The sequence below is a fragment of the Lissotriton vulgaris genome, chromosome 5, assembly GCF_964263255.1.
Source record: "Lissotriton vulgaris chromosome 5, aLisVul1.2, whole genome shotgun sequence".
Lineage (NCBI taxonomy): Eukaryota > Metazoa > Chordata > Amphibia > Caudata > Salamandridae > Lissotriton > Lissotriton vulgaris.
The window spans coordinates 980,754,477-980,762,746 of record NC_141693.1 but is presented as its reverse complement, the minus strand read 5'-3'; positions in this window follow the sequence as shown (position 1 = coordinate 980,762,746).

The following is an 8,270-nucleotide window of genomic DNA, read 5'->3' as shown; positions in this document are numbered from 1 at the left end:
GAGCAGTTGGTTTTGCTCGAGAAAAGTTGTTAGTACGCTGTTTATGTATTTCTCCAAGATTTTGGCTGCCCAAGGCAACAAGGAGATCGGGCGGAAGTTGTTGAGGTTCTTGGTGTCCAGGTTAGGTTTTTTGACAAGAGCCCTCACCATACCTCTAATAAATTGGGTGTGCGCACCCACCTGCACGATGACATTTAGCGGCAAGAAGGGATATTGGGAGATCTGTCCCCGGACTTGGGAGAGGCAGTCAAACTAAGAACCAGGTTGCTGGAAGAAAGGGAGAAGTTTTTTGCCTTTGTGGAATGTCTGAAACAGTACGATTATTTATAGGGCATATATTGCATGGGCACAAGCGGACAGGGATAAGTTGGGCAGCATGCCGGTAGGAAAACAGGGGGCACACAATACTTCAGTTTTGGGATGTGAAACCTGGGCCTATAATCATGAACATTACCTGCGCCATCTTGCCCAATCATCCTTTTCTACGCGCACATAGGCCGCAGCCATTTTGATCGACCGCAACCATTTTATGTTCTGTTTCACCTGCACTCCCACAAGTGTCTGTATAACTCTCTGACCGACTTGGTATGTGTGCTAAGGGCCATAATCTAGAGGACATGCCCACGTTTGATGTTAGCTTCAAAGGGACATTCTATTGCCACCACAAACCTCTGCCCTCCTTGTTCCTCCCCATCCCCGTGCAGATAACCAAAGATTGTAGATACCAAAAGGTCCCGCACTAACCTGGTTTATTGCACCCCGATGAATGCACCTCCGATGGACAATGGAACTTGTTTTCCTATCAATCATGAAAGACGTTAAACCCTGACCAGCCTCGCATGTTCTCGACCCTGAGGCAAAGGCCAGCTGCCCGATAAGCATCATACGTCCAACTGTTTATGATTGGGAGGGTACGAACCAACTTGTCCGGAATGTATGGAATCTTGTCCGGGGCGGGGGGTACCAAGCTTACATGACACCACTCATAAAGATTGTTTTGTCAAAACACTGTATAAAAGTAGCCTGTTGAAGAGTTGAAGTTGGAACACCTCCCTGAGAAGACATCCCGGTGTCTGCAGTAGACGTGCTCCCCTCTAGAGAAATAAACCTTGTTCTTGTTTTCCATTCCCAGCGCCTGCCTCGTTATTTTCATAGAATCGAAGGTGAATTAAAGGTGCCAAGCCAAGCAGCTTCGGGGGTCTCAAAGGGGGCTGCTTTTCCATAGGATCCCTTGGGTCTGGCCTGCTCTCAAAAATAGAGATTAATGGAGTGTTAACCCAGTATTATAGCAAATTGTCTGGGACGGGTGCAGCTGTTGCAGAGGTGGATATGCTGCAATGTATAGTGGACTCATCCTCCACGTCCTGAGCCCTGAAATGGCTGAGCGAATAGGTGTTGCCTTTACTGTTCGGGAGGTGAAGTGTGCGATCAAGGAGATGGCATGGGGCAAGGTTCGTGGGTGAGACATTCTTCCCAACAAGTTCTATGCACATATACGGTGGCACTTTTCCCGAAACTGATGGAAGTAAACAATAGGATTCTTGTGCAGTGTAGGCTCCCGCCATCACTGTACGATGCAGTGATAGTATTATTACCCAAGAAAGACAAAAATCCCCCATTCTATCCTTAACATGGATTACGAAATCCTAAGCAAGATTCTGACAAACCGCATTCTGCATCACGTGGGACTGTTGATACACCTGAACCAGACAGGGTTTGTCCCTACCCGTAGTACTATGCCTAGTATATGCCAATTGATCCAAGTTCTGGACATGCATGAACACTTCCCACAGGATTCCCTAGCACTATCGGTGGTTATGCAAAAGGCATTTGACTCCCTCCGCTGGCATTTCCTCTATGCCACCTATTCAGGATGGGCTTCGGGCTCCAATTTGTTAAGTGGACGCGTCTTTTATACATTATATCTGGTCTAGCAAGGTACCAGACAGGACTGCCCAATTTCGCTGTTAATATTTGCCTTGGCTCTGGATCCATTTGGGCTGACTGTACGGATGGGAAAGCATTATAGGGGGTTGCAGATCTTGACAGACAATTATATATTTATATATATATCTATACTACTATTATAAAGAGAGAACTTGCACCTTTTGGCCAGGTAAACTCGGGAACCACATCGCCAATCTACACACCCGATACACCTATGAAAATTTCAGGGTGTGTAGATGGACATAGGCTATATAAATGTAAAAAAAAAAGTAAATTAAAAAAATTAAGTTTGTAAACAAAGTAGTCCCCTGAAAGTAGCGCCGGCCGGGACCTAGCGCTGGCCGCGACGCGACGTGCGTGACGACGACGAAGGAGGAGCGGCGGCTGTGCAGTGAGGAGCGGCGGCACAGGTAAGGAAAGGGAAACTTCAGTGCGAGACGGTGTGATGCAGGGGAGGCAAGAAGGAGGCAGAAGTAAAGGAAAATGTCAGAGCGCGCGTGAGTCGGGGCGGGAGGGTGCGTGAGTGAGTCGGGGCGGGAGGGGGGCGCGAGTGAGTCGGGGCGGGAGGGGGGCGAAAGTGAGTCGGGCAGGAGGGGGGCGGGAGTGAGTTGGGGTGGGAGGGGGCGGGAGTGAGTCGGGGCTGGAGGGAGTTGGTGCGGGAGGGGGGCGGGAGCAGGTGTACTGCCCCAGGCAACGCTGGGGCAGGCTGCTAGTATATATATATATATATACTAGCAGGCCGTCCCAACGTTGTCCGGGTATGAATTGCTGCCGGACAGTAGTATATTGTTTTGTAGGATTTCATTTAGATTGCATTTCTTATCTGTGACAGGCCTGTGAAACGCTCCGATTCACAGTGCACTGCTGATGCACTTAAGAGTGCGCGTTCAGTAGTGTGTGGACTCGAGTTTCCCTATTTTATTTTTCCTTGCAATATTATATAGCGCGAATTCGACAACATGGCATGAGCACAATTTAAATTACAGAAGAACACATTCATTTGTGGTAGGCACGGGGAGACAAAGCAATTTGCCTGGAATCACAGGATGTTGAGCTGATGCCGAGATTTGAACGGAGGTCCCCAGCTCTAAAGTTCGCAATTCTAGAACTTGTGGCGGAAGGTGTGTCTAAAAGAGTATGTTGGTGCTGGCCATCAATGAGAGAGGCCTGTGCATTTTTCAAATGGGTGGTGAAAAAATATGAGTATGTTGCTGGAGATGTGGGCCGCCGTGCCACCAAAGTACTGACCGGGGGAGGGTAAACGCCCATTATTCCGCAACTTTCTTTTCGCATACCATCACTCCGCATACTTCCATTACGAAAATACCATGACTCCGCAATGCCATTATAACACATGGCATTACATTTTATATGCTTTTACCACGCATACATTTACAACGAAATTCATTGTAAATGCATGAATGGTAAAAGCATGTTTTTTTTAATGTTTGGATAAGGTAAGTATGGGTATAGGGGTATATGTTTTTGGGTACTGAGGTATATGTTTTGGGGTGTTTAGGTATTTTAAGGGTTCAGATATAGTTTTGGGTTTTGGGGTACAGGGGTAGTTTTAGGGTTTAGGGATAAGTATGGGTTTTCGGGTAGAGGGGTATTTTTAGGGTTCAGGGCTAGGTTTGGGTTTTGGGGTATAGGGGTATTTTTAGGGTTCAGGGGTAGCTTTGGGTTTTGGGGTACAGGGGTATTTTTAGGGTTCAGGGCTAGGTTTGGGGGTACAGGGTTATTTTAGGGTTCAGGGCTAGGTTTGGGTTTTGGGGTACAGGAGTATTTTTAGAGTTCAGGGGTAGGTTTGTGTTTTGGGGTACAGGGGTATTTTAAGGGTTCATGGCTAGGTTTGGGTTTGGGGTACAGGGGTATTTTTAGGGTTCAGGGGTAGGTTTGTGTTTTGAGGTACAGGGGTATTTATAGGGTTCAGGGCTAGGTTTGGATTTTGGGGTACAGTGGTATTTTTAGGGATAGGTTTGGGTTTTGGGGTACAGGGTATATTTATAGGGTTAAGATGGGTTAGTGTTTAAGGGTGTTGGGGTATTTTAAGGAGTCAGGGTGGGTTATGATTATGGGGTGCAGGGGTATTTAAAGGGAGCAGGGTGGGATTGGCACACAATATGACACATGGCATGAAGGGCGGAACGTACCACACGCCCCCAGCGTTTGTCACGCCCCCAGCACACGCCCACAGCACAACGCAGACACGCCCACAAGGGACTACTTTGCTGGCACGGTTCTTTTACCTTTTAAATGTATATGGTGAGCGTCTGCATAGCCTATGTCCTTCTGCTGCAACTGCCCTTTCCAACGCTGTATTGGGTGTTGTGATTGGTGCTGTGGTTTCTGAGATTACCCGCCTCAAAGGTTTGGGCTCTCTCTTTATTATATTAGTATGGATATATATATATATAAGGACCAGACCTGCCTTCGGTCGCGGGAAGAATGGAAGCGGCGTCAGAGTCATTGTACTCTGCTTTGAGTGAGGAGCTATCCGGCACTTACCCCCGTGGATTTCATGCCTGCTAGCGGAGGTGTTGCAGTTAGGGGACCTAAGGAGCCTCGATGTTTCTACCGGCAACATAGGCCATTGGTAACTTGGTACACGACTCCCCGCTGCTTGCGCCATTTCCCGGCAAACCACTGCATGCTGGGAATTGCAGTCCAGTAACCATCCAGGAACGGCTGCAGGTGACACAGATCATTGTGATGGGTGGAGCATACTACCTTTGCTTAGGTGGGGCAGGACTATTAATACCGGATACCAACTCACCTCCTATTTACTACTGGGCGCTGATGAGGCTAGACAGCCGAAATGCTGCATCCGCCCCTTTGTGCCGAATTTGAAAATAAAAGACTACGAAGTCTTCCCCTTTTGTGGTCTCCGCCTTTCTTTGTTGATGGGACTCTTGCTGCACATATATATATATATATATATATATATATATATATATATATATATATATATATATATGTGTGTGAAAGAGATCCCGACCGCTTCTCGCTGCGGTCCTAACGGGCGAAGACCTGCACTCCACAGATAGATTAACTGGATGTTAAATCATCGAAGGCACAACACCGATCAAAGTGCCAGCAGTGCAAAATTTATTTTCAAAGTGTTTCAGAGCAAGTGCCCTCCCTGACGCATTTCGCTCTGCGAACGGAGCTTGGTCACATGACGCGTCAGGAGTAGGCAGAGCATTATATAGATGTTAAAAGCCCAAGCGCCTAAAGAAACAGGACGCATGGGTGAAATGTGATAACAATCAAGCAGTAAAACAAGCAAAAATGATAAGCAAGACCAGATATCTGAAAATAATCTGAAAAACCAATGAAAGCATAGTGCTTATGAATTAAGGAACAAAGCAAACCAGTATAAACAAAATGAATAGGGTAAATCCATTAAAAATGAACAGAACTATTTGTGCAAGCATTGAAATATAGTAACTATCATCATATAAACAATTAAATATTTGCGATTCATATAGAAATTGCATGTATAAATAGTATAAACAAATCAATTGCAAGTGCAAAATGTAACTATATGATTATGCAACACTAGCGTTCACAAATAGATTTTATACAATCAGCTCTTGCATGTTAATTTATAAAAATGCATGATTGCTAAAGTGCAAGTGCTAAAAAACGTGATCACCACATTCAGATGTTAGATACATGTAATATTAAAAAATATAGGCGGTTGAAACTCTTTTCAAACCTACAGCAAAGTGAACACTACATATTTTCAAATATTCATCAAGTATATAAATGTACTCTGTAATACAGTTGAATATAGGTACAGGATAACTGAAAGAGACCAATGATGCAAAAAATCTACACAATTATAAAAAGTGATGTAACTCATCAAAAGCATTTAAACCATTAGGAGATCTGGTGTCAAGCAGCAGTATAAAATAGGCTTCTTTTTGTCACTAAAGTTTTTCACGATCACCGCCTCTGCCCGGATTAGCGACAGAGCACAATAAAGTATATTTGAGATCTTTAAGTTTTTTTATCATGCACTGCCTTGAAGTGGCGAGCCACTGGATAATTTATGTCAGAGTTTACTATTGCTCGTATGTGCTGCAAGATGCGTTGGTTTGCTTGTAGCTTAGTGCTGCCAATATAAGAAAGTAAACATGTGCGTGTTAGTTGGTGTATTACATAATCACTGCGACATGTAAGATGTTTTTTGATTGAAATTGGTCTCTCACTAAAAGCTGATGTGTAGTGGGTACCATTGACAGCAAACGTGCAGGCCCGGCTCGAAGTACACCTAAAAAAACCTGGTTTATTAAGCCAGGAAGTTTTGGGTTGGAGCTCAGGTTGTGTTTTATCCAACAGATCTTTCATGGAAGGAGCCCTCCTAAAGGTGATAGCCGGTAGCTTGGGTAAAAATGGGCCTAAAATAACATCTGTTAGCACAATCGGCCACTCTGACTTTATGATCTTTCTTAATTTAGATACCTGGGAGCAGTAGGTGGTGATAAAGCGAATAGATTCAGCACTGGCAGAATCTAAGCTGGTATTAATTTTAGGGGTCAAAAGTTCCTCCCTAGGGCGTGCTGAAGCCTTAGTGAGAGCACCATCCAAAGTGTCTCGTTTGTAGCCTCGCCTGAGGAATCTTTCCCTGGAATCAGCCAAACACTGATTGGTAGTATCAGAACTGCTGCAAATTAGTTTAATGCAAATAAATTCGCCTAATGGTATGCTGTTGATTGTGTGTGGATGGTGAGCACTGCAGGCATGTAGGATGGAATTTCGCGCAGTGCTTTTCCTGTGTAATTTAGTCTGGATTGTGTTGTAGTCAATGTAAACTTGGACATCTAAAAATTCTGCAGAGCTTGATGTTATGTTAGCAGTGAATTTAAGATTTCTGGTGTTCATATTAATGTCCTTGACAAAGAGTGCTGCTTGCTCGTGTGTACCCTTCCAGACGATAAAAATATCGTCTATAAACCTCCAATAATGGGCGACATGGTGGAGCTAGTGCCCATGGGTGACCCGGAGAACATGCTTCTCCCACCAGCCAACATGCAGGCATGAATAGCTGGGGGAGAAGCATGAACCCATGGCCACTCCACGTTCTTGATGGTAAATATCCCTATCAAATTGGAAGTAGTTATTGTATAGACAGATACTAATCATGTCCAACAACATGGAATTATGCTCTTGCATGCTTGCCTCCCGTGTGTCAAGAAAATATTGACCAGCTTCCAAACCTTGTAGATGATTAATGCTGGTGTAGAGTGCCTCAATATCCATCACCAGGAAACAAAAATCAGAACAACAAGTGATATATCTATATCAAAACTCCAAATTTCTCTGACATCCACTGCAGCAACCTTCATGAGGTAAAAGCCAGATCGGCGGGCAGATCCAGTTTACAGCATGCCTGTCGATTCATTAAGGCTCTAGGGATTTATTTATTGATTTGTTTGTCAGGGACACCTCATCAATTAGAACTTTTTTCCTTTAAACCTCTACCATAGTATATATTGAAAATTTGTGTGCATTGCGAATTATGTTGATCTAATGAATTGCGTTTTCGGATCAGAAATTGAGAATCCAGATAGACTTAGCCCATCCAGGGCAAAATGAGTTAACACAAGACTGTTTATGAATTGACAGTCAATGAGACATGTATTGCTTTTTTCAACATTATGAACATTGCTCTTATTCAGGTTCTTTGCAATTTTGCCTGGGTTAATTTGCTATTCTAAGATGGCGCCTATGATTTGAAACACGATTTGCTTTCTATGTCAATTGTTATGCCTTATTTACTTCCGCCTTGCCGTCGCCAGCTGACACTGACGAAGGGAAGTGCTGAAACGCGTCTGTTACTTTGATATCTGCGTGCAATAAACCTGAGAGAGGTTTAACCTACTGCGAGTGCTGGTTTTGCTGTTTCTGCTGTTTTTGGACTGCGGACTGCGGAGCTGGCATATATGTATATATATATATATATGTGTATATATATATATATATATATGTATATATATCAAAGCTCCAAATTTCTCTGACATCCACTGCAGCAACCTTCATGAGGTAAAAGCCAGATCGGCGGGCAGATCCAGTTTACAGCATGCCTGTCGATTCACTCCTGACGCGTTTCCTGCTCATTACACTCTTCAGAGGCGCAACAGTCATTTTGACATAAAGGCTATTGCTGCAGTGGATGTCAGATTGCGTTTCCAACAGGTGGGAACCTTGGAGCTTTGATTTATACGCGGCCTCCCAGCCGTGGGAGATGCACTACCCGGAAATTTGGGGCCACAGATCTCCGAATCACGGAGTCTCAATGTGGAGGCATCCATGGA